This window comes from Grampus griseus, assembly GCF_964374135.1.
Source record: "Grampus griseus genome assembly, chromosome: 3".
Lineage (NCBI taxonomy): Eukaryota > Metazoa > Chordata > Mammalia > Artiodactyla > Delphinidae > Grampus > Grampus griseus.
Genome location: NC_139019.1, coordinates 114,614,172 through 114,626,422, shown reverse-complemented (window position 1 = coordinate 114,626,422; position 12,251 = coordinate 114,614,172). Strand labels below are relative to the sequence as shown.

At 41.5% G+C, this 12,251-nt stretch overlaps 1 protein-coding gene across 4 annotated transcripts in view; it reads left to right on the top strand.

The window, feature by feature from the left end:
* Window positions 1–2,888: 2,888 nt before the first annotated feature.
* Window positions 2,889–12,251, top strand: part of FAM13B (family with sequence similarity 13 member B) — an 86,847-nt gene continuing 77,484 nt past the window's right edge. For all 4 annotated transcript variants that reach the window (XM_082651700.1, XM_082651698.1, XM_082651699.1 and 1 more), the window contains exon 1: window positions 2,889–3,152. The gene's annotated coding sequence lies outside the window, so the exon portion shown is untranslated. The remainder of the gene's footprint in view (window positions 3,153–12,251) is intronic.

Here is a 12,251-nt window from a genome sequence, read left to right as displayed (position 1 = left end):
ATGGGCCACTGTGAGAGCTACCTTAGATTCTATCTGACAGGTCCTTACTGAGAAAAACAGGTTTCAAGAGGTAAGAAGTTAGAGGTGGACCACCAGATTCTTAGGGACTGAAAGAGTAAAAAAACTGCCAGCATAAAATGCTTTTGCTCAGACCAACCAAAGTTACTATGGGTGAGAAACCACCAAAGAATGGGGATGGTGGTGTTTCTGAAAACCTTAAAAGCATTCATCTGAAAAAAAGGCAGCTTTAAACATCTACCAGGCCGAGTGTGAAACCATCACATGGAAGTAAACGTTACAAATTTTCCTGCTCCCCTTTCTTTTCCTCTCTCTCCACCCATTTGGCTCTGGTTGGTAAGCTGGGAGAGAACAAGAAAGACCAGGCATGATGCCTGTCCAGGGCAAGCAGTTAGCCAACTGTCCCAAGCTGGTGAAGAGGGAAGTTTCACTCTTTCTGATTCAACAACCATAGGACTTTCTATTCCTAATAGAGACCACAGAATTCATGGAATCTATCTGAGTCAGGTACATGACACATTGGCTCCACTGTATAGGTTTAAAGGGATGAGGAAATTAAAAAATAAAGGTTTTTTGTTTTGTTTTTTAAAATTATACCCCTGAATCCTGTATGTTGAACATACTGGTTACATATTATAAAGCAGGATCTGGAAAAGATATCTTCCAAGGATATGTTTTTGAGTTTTACAGGGGAAAATGTTATTTGAATCAATTCATTTGTTGAGAGCCCATACTTTGGGAGTAGGGCACATAAATGCAAGGGAGTCTCTGTCGTCTGGGTGCTTACAGTCTTGGGTTTCATACTCAGAGTAATGTAACTATTACTGTCAGTTATGTCAGCAAGAGCCTGTGTTGAATAGGCAGGGCAGGTTCAGAAGGGTTTTTACTCTAATGATTTCCTCTCATGATATTTTTACTCGCTTATGATTAAGCTTTAGAAGCGACATGTTGCCCCTGTTCTTCAAGCATGGAATCACAGGTAAAGCTTCCATTTAAGACGTTTAAAGAGAGGTGCAAGGCTAAATGCATAGGTTGCGTCTTGATTGGGCTGCTTTGAAACCAGAGTCTGTCTGGTCCTCAGTTTGGCAGATTCAGACACTTACATTTCACTTTATTCAGGCTTAATCAGGCTCTGAGAATTTAATTTGGGTAAAACAACTTTATAATTCAACCCAATGAACAGAAGCTGATTTATGAACCATGATGTGAATTTACTGAGAAAAACCGTATTGCTAGTATAACTGGTACCAGTCATGTGCTTTGGACAATTGCTTCTTACTGCATGTGTTGATTTAATTGAGAGCCCTTGAGCGATGGGAAGACTACCTGATAAGTGTGGAATCAGAGCATGGGTCTTTGTATGTTCTTAAATGATATCTAGAATTTAAGTTTACTAGGATATAAACTCACTGACAGGGATCTTATTTGCTGATATGTCCTAAGAGACTAGAACATGGTAAGCATTCAATAAGTATTTGTTGAGTGAGGGACTGAATCTGAACTAAGTTTTTTTAAACTGTTCTGATAATGGATGGGTATTGGTCCCGGTCATTAGAATCAGTAGCCCTTCTCCTAGACAGAATGCGAGCCCACAGTACATTCTTATTCAGATTCTGCTGGTTCTAGACTCTTAATGGACCCCATCCGTCTCTTATGACAGCATCAACTGGGCATGTGATACTTAAGTTACAGATGATTTATTTTACTCTCTCTGATGAAATTTGGGAGCCACCCTGACCTCTGTAACACATTTACAGATCATCTCATAAGGTGACTTTTCTTTTCTTTTCTTTCTTTCTTTCTTTTTTTTTTTGGGGGGGGGTAAATTTTGTCCCAAGTTCTATGAGGGTTCTTGTCTTACATTTTCCGGGTTTCTGACTTCCAGCTCAGGCAGGTAGGGGACAACTGAACTGTGGTAGTTTATATTTTTACAGACACCCAGAGTTCTTTGTGCAGGTGTGGATCTATCTACCCTCCATCAAGGAGTCTAAAGGCAGAACACTGCGTTTTACTCAATGGAAGATCTCAAAGCCCTTAACAAACTAAAGCAAAAAACGAGATTGTATGAATATTCATACCTTTGTGAACGCGTGGGAGCTGCACGGTCGGTCTGGGTGGCTATGCAAGCAAGTACAGACACCCCAGGCTCAGAGAGCTCCTCATTCTTTCTGCCTTTCAGCTCTGCCTCTGAAATTCTGGTTTTGTATAGGAAGCTCTCTGTAAGCATATAGCCCGTTGACTTACATTTTCCCAGATGCTTTCGGCACCAGAGGCATCTATGTTCTCTCTGGAGTCTAGGTCTTGTCCTTAGGTGAAGAGGAAGGGTGGGGGCGGACAGGGTCCCCCATCTAACCTCCGTCGCTGAGAATGGGAACGTGACTCACCGCTTCAGTCTGCCCGGAGGTTTCTGTTAAGATCTCGGGCTCCTCACCTAGATAACGGCACCCGGGTTTTTCTGGCGTCCTGCAGGTGGGCATGCTCCCTCCGCAGAGACCAGGAGTGACCTCGGGCTGCCGGATTTGACCTTCATGACACCTACGCCCTCTCCCCACTTTCCTCTATCTTCTTTTCAACATCCCTAGACTGAGGACCCCCAGACACCTCCCTCCGGCCCGCGCCCTGCTTCTCACATCCTAACTCAGGGGACCAAATTTGGGGTGGGAGAAGCCCGGCGTCTCTAAAGCCCACGGACTCCAGGGCTGCGGCCGCGGGGCTTTGGGGGAGGCCCGCCCTAGCTACGCGCTCGCCCCGCCCCCACCCGCGGGCCCGCCCCTCCCCTCCCATGTACGTCACGTCCGGCCCAGCCCCTGCCAGCCCTCCGCCCTCCGCCCTCCGCCGTCCGCTCTCCTCTCGCTCGCCGTTAAGGAGGCTCTGCGCCTCAGCTACAGCCTCCGTCTCCGCTCCAGCCGCATCCTCCGTGTCTCTGCCGCCGCCACCGCCGGGGGCATCCGGGGGTCGCCTAACGGGCTGGCCCTGCGCCACAGTCGTCGCTTCAGCCTCCCGCCAGTGGCGGCCACAAGAAGAAGCTCGCTGGCCGCGGAGCCACTTGGGGCCTCAGTTCTCGCCCTCTTTCAGTTGCCGCGGGTTCTGGAGAAGCGGCCGCGGCCGGGGAACTGGGCATCGAGGTTCCAACGGTAGGTGAACGGGCGGGTACTGCGCATGCGCTGGTCCCTGTAGCCGCGGCCCTCCCCCTTCTGCCTCCCCCCAGCTCCGTGTCCCACCCGCGCCGGCTTCAAGGGCTTTGCACCTCGGGGTGCGGGGGATCCCGGGCAGTGCCGTTGCAGGTGCGGCATTCCATAGAGAGGGCCCCCTTTCTCCTAGAGCAAGAGAAGGTGAAGATGTGCCCCTGGCAGCCAGGGGGTGTGGCAGTCTTCGATTTTTCAGCCGCTGCAGTGCGCGTGAGCGGGTGTGCCTTCTCACCTAGCTCCCCCAAAGTAGAAGGCACAGCTCCCCACCCTTGTTTGCTAGCCTCCCCTGCACCCCGGACCTGCGCCGCCTCCCTGCCCTTTTCCTTAAAGCTGGGCAGTGAAGTTGATGCAGAAAAAAAAAAGTGTGGTTTAATCTGGGCTCAACTGCACCCCTTTTTAAGATCACGTGAGATGAGTGGTTGCTGACTTCCTTAGATCGTTCAGAGAATATAGCCAAAATTGGGCTGTTGGTGCACTGGGGACTTGTCTAGAATGCATTCTGCATAGGCCAGGCTAGAGAGGGTACAGCGCTGTTTCAGATGAGGCGCCTGGTTTCCAAGATAAGGTATTAGGAAATTGAATCAGTTGGCACACTTGCCCAGTGGGAAATTGGTAAACTTCAATTAAAAAATCAATTAAAAATCAAACTGACTTTTAGAAAGGCATTTTATTCGGCTCCCCATTATGCCGTCTAATCAATGAAAAAAGTACCTAAGATTGGGCACTTACCTTATTTTCAAGTTGATGATAATCTAAAAATGGCAACTGGAACCACAGTAATGCAGATAGATTATGAACATTAAATAGCTGAGATGCACTTACTTTTAAAAGTGGACATTAAAGGATGGTTTTGAATTATTGACTTTCTGGGTTAATGTGAGGCTGTGTCTTCAACTTTCCTTTTTGTAACCTTGCATGCAATACTTGTTGGCCTGGTTGTCTCTCAGGTACTGCATTTAGTAAGTGCGTACTAGCTGAATGGAATTGAATGAACTGGTTATAATTGGATATCTATCGGGAGCTCCTTCTTACTTTCTTAATCTCTGCTGCTTTTAAAATTTGGGCAGTATTTTAAATAATTTAATTGTGTTACCAGTTAGGGATCTGGAACACATCTTAAATGCTTGGAAAGATGTAGAAAGGCTTATCAGTGTTACAAAATTCTTCCTTAGGTGAAGTAAATGTTACATTGTGTGTTTTTAACTGTATATGTAGTGTTTTATTTATTAATATGAGTGTATAGAGTTCTGTTATTTTTTCTATCTTTAAAATTTGTATTTATTTAAAAAATTAATAGGCAATTTTTTTTAATTTTTATTTTTTGCCGTTCGCGGGCCTCTCACTGTTGTGGCCTCTCCCGTTGCGGAGCACAGGCTCCGGACGCGCAGGCTCAGCGGCCATGGCTCACGGGCCTAGCCGCTCCGCGGCATGTGGGATCTTCCCGGACCGGGGCACGAACCCGTGTCACACGCATCGGCAGGCGGACTCTCAACCACTGCACTACCAAGGAAGCCCTAGGCAATTTTTAGAGAAGTTTTAGGTTCACAAAAACATCAGGAAGTACAGAGTTGCTACATATCTCCTCCCCCACTGCATGCAATTTTCCCTCTTTTTTATATCTTGTATTAGTATTAAGTGTGTTTTTATTAGAATGCCATTGTTTTAGGACAGAGAAAATGACTGAAATGGATATATTGTGACTTGTCAGTTTTTCCCCATCAATAAAATGACAGCTACTGTTATTATCATTTCTGAATAACCTCAGTCTGTGCATGGCTCCCCTTTGTTGTACCCTGACTTTAGTATTGGGAAACATAATAGGATAAATTGTAGCTATACTTTGAAAAAAATTGTGATAAATATACATAACGTAAAATTTACCATTTTAACCATTTTTAAGTGTACAGTTCAGTGGCATTAAGTACATTCACCGTGTTGTGCAACCGTTGGCACTGTCCATTTCCAGAACTTTTTCATCATCCCAAACAGAAACTCATAGACAGCAATTCCCCATTCCCTCTTCCTCCTAGCACGTGGTAACCTCTATTCTACTTTCTGTCTCTATAATTTGCCTATTCTAGGTACCTCATATAGGTGGAATCGTATAGCATTTGTCCTTTTGTGTTTGGCATATTTCATTTAGTTCATTTTCAGGGTTCATTCATATTGTAGCGTGTATCAGAATTTCCTTCCTTTTTAAGATTGAATAATGTATTCCATTGTGTGTATATACAACATTTAGTTTATCCGTTCATCTCTTGATGGATATTTGGATGTTTCCACATTTTGGCTTTTGTGAATAATGCTGCTATGAACTTTGGTGTACAGGTATCTGTTTGAGTCCTTGCTTTCGATTCTTTTGGGTACATAACCTAGGAGTGGAATTGCTGGTAATTCTGTGCTTAACTTTTCGAGGAACATCTAAACTGTTTTCCAGGTGTGCTGCACCATTTTACATTTCCATTAGCAATGCACGAGGGTTCCAGTTTCTCTACATCTCCCCAACAATTGTTACTTCTCTTTGTTTGTTGGTTTGTTTGATAATAGGCATCCTAATGGGGGTGAACAGATATCTCATTGTGGTTTTGATTTGCATGTCCCTAAGAGTGATGCTGCACATCTTTCATTTGTGTATCTTCTTTGGAGAAATGTCTGTTTAAGCCCTTTGCTCATTTTTTAAATTGGTTTTTGTTTCTTTGTTGTTGAATTACTTTAAAAAAAAGTTACTTTAAAAAGTTATTTTGTACGTGCATTAAATCTTTTATCTGAAAACCTTATTGGTTCTTAAAATGAATGCAATACTGAAATTTAAAAAATAGAAATTGGGGTAAATTCCCTGGCAGTTCAGTGGTTAGGACTCCGCACTTCCATTACAGGGGGTATGGGTTCGATCCCTGGTTGGGAACTACCCGCATGCCACGCAGTGCTGCTAAAAAAATTAAAATAAATAAACAAATAAATAAATAGAAATTGAAAATTTCTGTTTTACACATAGGTAAACAACAGAGATTTTACATCTGAAAAAGGTTTCCAATTATTTAGTAAGTCACAGTATATTAAGCTCTCAATTAGGTATATATCAATACCGAGAACTTATTTCCATAACCTCAGCATTACAAAGGGGCACGCATTAAATGAAGATCCTATCCTCACTAATGAGTAAGATTAATGCTCCTAAACTTTCCTTTGTTTATAAAGTATTTTGTTAACATGGCTAGGAGCAGAGGAGGGGATTACTGGATGGAGAAAAAGGAAGTGTAGTATGTACACATGAACTTGACCTGAATCAGTGTTCCCCAAGTGGCGCAGAAGGCCAATGTGTGAGGAGGTTTACTTTGGGGCCTTATAGAAGAGCCAATTTGATTGGACATGGAAATAATGAAGGATTTTTGGAATGGAATGTAATAAAGGCAGGTTTAATGCACCAAATCATACTCACATGAGATATTAATGGTAATGGCATTAAGAGTAACTCATTATCAGATTTATTTATTCATTCACTGGATATTTTTCTCCTTCTAAATGTCAGAGATATATGAAGGAGCAAAACCCAAGCAGTTACTTGGTGATGGTTGCATAATTGTAAATTTACTAGACATTAAATTATACACTTGAAAAGAGTGAATTTTATGATATGTAAATTATACCTTAATAAAGCTGCTTAAAAAAGAAACAAAACCCATTAGTGGACTTTAAGGAACTTATACTCTGTTGGGAGAAAGAAACTTTAAACAAACACAGAAAGGACTATATAATAAAACTTGTGATGAATGTTTTGGAGCCAAGGAATAACATGTCCTAAGAAAAACTGACAGGGGATATCATTAGGTTGGATGGGTTGGAGAAGGCCCCTCCAAGAATGGGACTTAAGTAAGAGCGGAAGATGAGTAGGAGGAAGTGAGGGGGAGAGTGTTTGAGGCAAATGAACCAGCATGTATAAAAGTCTTAGGTTGAGGAAGATGCAGTGGCTTGACAAGATAATTTAATGAAATTTATTGGATTTCTACTAGAGAAGGAAATACCCTGAATCTTTTCAGACAGGTTTTTACCTAGTTTTAGTGTATATTTTCTTTTTCTTTTGTATATGATGTATAATAATTCTTATATTTTTGGTTTTAAACAGTTTTCAGAGAGATGTCTGTCTGTTTCTATTGCCCTTTTCTGGAATAGAAAAATAGAAAATAGAAAAACTTGAGTTGTTTACTTATTCTTAAAATATGTATTTTTGCTTTTATGTATCAATTGAAAAGTAAAAGTAAAAATAAAACTGAAAAACACTTGTTGATTGACATAGTAGGTGCTTAATATTTAGGGGGAAGGATGAGAGGAGGTTCTTTTTGGACACCAGTCATAGTGGATTAAAAATTTGGAAAGGTGAAAGAGCTCAAATTTAGGATCAGATAAGGTGAGAGAATTTTTATAGGAAAAGCAGACCATATAGTGGTTCATTATAGAATCACTTTTGAAACTAATGATTTCAAAAGATATATATTTTTTATGTTAAGGAGTATTCTAGTGTTTGAATAATGATTTTTGATTAGCAAGTACAGAATATTTAAGTGTTTTATGAATCACCTTTACGAAGTATCGTTTCATACATTTCAGTGAAATTTCAAACAATATTTTCAGTTTTGGTTGTAGTCATTGTTGCCTGAAAGAGCATCAGCCTAAAGGGCAGCAGACTTAGAGTTCTACTCACTAGTTTAGTGACCTACTCACTAGTTAAGTGACTTTAAACCAGTTTCTTCAGCTCTCTGAGATTTTTTTTGTTTCTTTTCTGAGAAAAAGTGATAATCTGCCATGCTTATCTCACAGGGGATGGTTGTGAGGATTCAGTTGGATAGTGAACTGGAAAGTATACCAGAAGTGATAACATCATTTCAGATACTGGAGTTCTGCTGTTGTGTAGTGTTCTCAACACAGGAAATAAAGATGAAATCATATTTTTTGCTCTCAAAGTTTATAATCAAGTGGAAAAGACAGATACAAAAAATAAGTATAGTCAGTGCTTTTTTGTTCATTTCCCAGGTTCCTTTTTTTTCCCCCCAGTGCAGTTTTTACACAGTCAGTGCAGAAAGAGAATGTTGTTCTCTCAAGGGACCCATTTGGCTAGAACAAGTTGTGGAATTACCTCCAATGGTAAAAAGAAAAAAGAAAAAAAAAGTGTAGTTTTGTATTAAAGAACAATAAGAAATGATATGCTAGTCTTCTTAAGACTGTACTCATTAGTAGGCCCTAGGTGAGCACGTTTTCAATGGAGAAACATGAAAGGTGAAAAGTTACCAGAATAGAGGAGTCTTGAAGAGTCAACATTTGTCAAAATTGAGATTATATGCATGCATATAATTGACTGGAATATGTGCTCTCTTTACATATATATGCTTTCTCAGGTATTTTGTGTTGCCCTCTAAATTGTAGAGCTGGTATTTTTGGGGGGGCCAGTCATTGTGTTGGTGCTTAGTGGGAAGAGCTAATTTAACACATAACTCACTTTGACTTAATAGAAGATCATGCTAGAGTAGTGATCAGCGACCTTGGAGTGAATGTGGGGTAAAGGAACCTGTTGGGAGCCAGCTTGCTCCAGCACATTACAGGCTTACCCTTTCATCAGGAGACAGCATTTAAAGTGTCACCTTTTCTCATACTTTCATGAGTAAGATTAAACATCCCTCTACCACTCTTACCTGTTTTTCATGCACTGATATGTGAACCTTCTAAAACTCTACATCTGACCGATAAATATCTCAAAAGGTCATCCTTCATCCTTTGGGGAAGTTTGGAGACTAACTTTAGGTACGTTATGGTTTCCTTGGCTTTTTAAAATTTTTTTGCAGTATGCGGGCCTCTCACTGTTGTGGCCTCTTCCGTTGTGGAGCACAGGCCCCGGACACGCAGGCTCAGCGGCCATGGCTCATGGGCCTAGCCCCTCCGTGGCATGTGGGATCTTCCCGGACTGGGGCATGAACCCGTGTCCCCTGCGTCGGCAGGTGGACTCTCAACCACCGTGCCACCAGGGAAGCCCTCCTTGGCTATTTGAATCAGAATTGTGGCTGATTTACAAGTAAATGTGAGAGGAGTTCTTTTTGCCTTTGTAATACTGCTTTTTATTGTTCTGGTTTCTTAAGACTTAAGTTACTGTCATTAGAAAGATTTGCAGTTAGATCCAGCAGCACATTCTAGCATCACCATTTACAAATATTGACGTTTAGCTCAGTGACTTGAGGCTCACAGTACATGTAAAACGGGAATAGTGCCTGCCTCATAGCATTCTTGTAGGTATGAGAAATAACTTGTGAAGTACTTACAGGTATTCCATAAATCATAGTTCCTTTCCATAATTTTTAAAAAATTATAGTTGATTTACAATATGATTTGTTTTTAATATTATTTACAATATTATTATTATACATTCCAGATGTACAACATAGTGTTTCAATATTTTTATAGATTATACTCCATTTAAAGTTGTTATAGGGGCTTCCCTGGTGGCGCAGTGGTTAAGAATCTGCCGCCTGCTAATGCAGGGGACGTGGGTTCGAGCTCTGGTCTGGGAAGATCCCACATGCCGCAGAGCAACTAAGCCTGTGCGCCACAACTACTGAGCCTGTGCTCTAGAGCCCGCGAGACACAACTACTGAGCCCATGTGCTGCAACTACTGAAGCCCACGCGCCTAGAGACTGTGCTCCGCAACAAGAGAAGCCACTTCAATGAGAAGCCCGTGCACTGCAATGAAGAGTAGCCCCAGCTTGAAGCAACCAGAGAAAGCATGCGTGCAGCAACGAAGACCCAATGCAGCCAAAAATAAATAAATAAATAAAGTTGTTATAAAGTGCTTTCCTTTCTTGATTTGATTATGTTTGGTTATTGCTGGGAGTAGATATGGCAGGCACTTTTGATGTTTTTTGTTTTTTTTAAACATCTTTATTGGAGTATAATTGTTTTACAATGTTGTGTTAGTTTCTGCTGTGTAACAAAGTGAATCCGCTATACATATACATATATCCCCATATCCCCTCCCTCTTGCATCTCCCTCCCACTCCCTATCCCACCCCTCTAGGTGGTCACAAAGCACGGAGCTGATCTCCCTGTGCTATGCGGCTGCTTCCCGTTAGCTAGCTATTTTACATTTGGTAGTGTATATGTGTACCATGTATATATAGAAGTGTATTTATTTAGTTTTTAAGGAGGTGTTCTCCTCTTGTTAATCTTCTTAAATTTGAATAGTCAGTATTATTTGCTTCTTATTTATGTCTTTAATCAACATATATTTTATTTTATTTATTTATTTTGTTGTGTCGGGTTTTAGTTGCGACAGCTGGGCTCCTTAGTTGCGGCATGCATGTGGGATCTAACCCATGCCGCCTGCATTGGGAGCACAGTGTCTTAACCACTGTGCCACCAGGGAAGTCCCTCAACATATATTTTAAACATTAAATTATGTGTTAGGGATTGTATGAGGCAATACAAAGATGATACAGAGGTGTTACAAAGATGAAATGACAGGGTTCCTACCTACAAGGATCCTCTCTTTTGAAAAAGAGACAGACATATTTTTAGATTCTATGGGATGTTTGCTAAAAAGGTAAGAGATAACTTAGGAGCAAAAGGAAGGAGAACTGTCTGCTTCAGGAAGTCAGGGAAGGTTTGACAGAGGAAGCTGGAGTTGAGACTTGATGGTGGATGGAAGTTTGGTGAACAAGATGGAATTGGACATGGTGTTGAGTTAGGACTCCAAGACAGAAAACAATGTGCACAGCTTGGGAGATGTGGATTGTGAATTTCAAGTAGTTAAGTATTGTTGGAGAGTAGAGTGAGGTGTAGGAGTGGCAGGGAAGAAGATTTTACTGGTAGGTGAAGTACTTGTACACCACGTAAGAGTTTGCAGTTTACTGTGTACGTCAGAGGTTCTTAAAACTTTGTATGTATTGTAATCACCCAAAGAGCTTATTAAACATACAGAGAGCCCAGGCCAGGCTCTCATGGATGCTAGATTGGGGTTGTGGCTGTATATTGAATATCTGTATATTGAACAAAACTTCCCCATCCCCAGATGAAGTTAGGAAACCAGTGCTGTAGGTCACTGGTCTCAAAAGTGAGGTGCTGGCACTTTGAATGGGCAGGATGACCTATTAAAATGTGTGTGTAGGTGGAGGAATAAAATTTATGTTTCTACTTATTTTTTATTTTATTTATTTTTAAAATAAATTTATTTATTTATATATTTTTGGCTGAGTTGGGTCTTTGTTGCTGCACGCGGGCTTTCTCTAGTTCTGGCGAGTGGGGGCTACTCTTCGTTGTGCTGTGCGGGCTTCTCATTGCAGTGACTTCTCTTGTTATGGAGCACGGGCTCAAGGCGTGTGGGCTTCAGTAGTTGTGGCTTACGGGCTCTAGAGCACAGACTCAGTAGTTGTGGCGCATGGGCTTAGTTGCTCCATGGCATGTGAGATCTTCCCGGACCAGGGCTCGAACCTGTGTCACTTGCATTGGCAGGCAGATTCTTAACCGTTGTGCCACCAGGGAAGCCCTGTTTCTGTTTATTTTTAATGTTCAATTTTTTTTTCTTTTGCCACGCCATGAGGCGTGTGGGATCTTAGTTCTCCAACCAGGGATCCAACCCGTGCCCCTTGCAGTGGAGCCCTAATCACTGGACTGCCAGGGATTTGTTAAAATGTTATTTTTCTGTATGTTTATTATGTGCATAATATACTAGGGTATTCGCTATTCTGCTTTAGATATAACATACATATATGACAGGTATGTGCATACTCTTTTTCCTGTTCAAAAAATTTAGAGCCCAGGGCTCTAGGCATTGGAAAACAGTTGAGGAATTTTGTGCAGGGGAATTCAGGTTAGATTTGATGAGGATATCAGTGAGGAGAATAGATGAAGGGACTTAGTTACAGGGGATTTTATCTCTCTTTGGCTTTATTACTTTTGTTTTGCTTTGAAAGCTTGAAATCATGGGAGTTTATAAAATAATTGACTGTGGCCATGAAACCCTTGCCTGAATACTTTGCATAAAAGAGGGATAAGTGAGCTGTCTC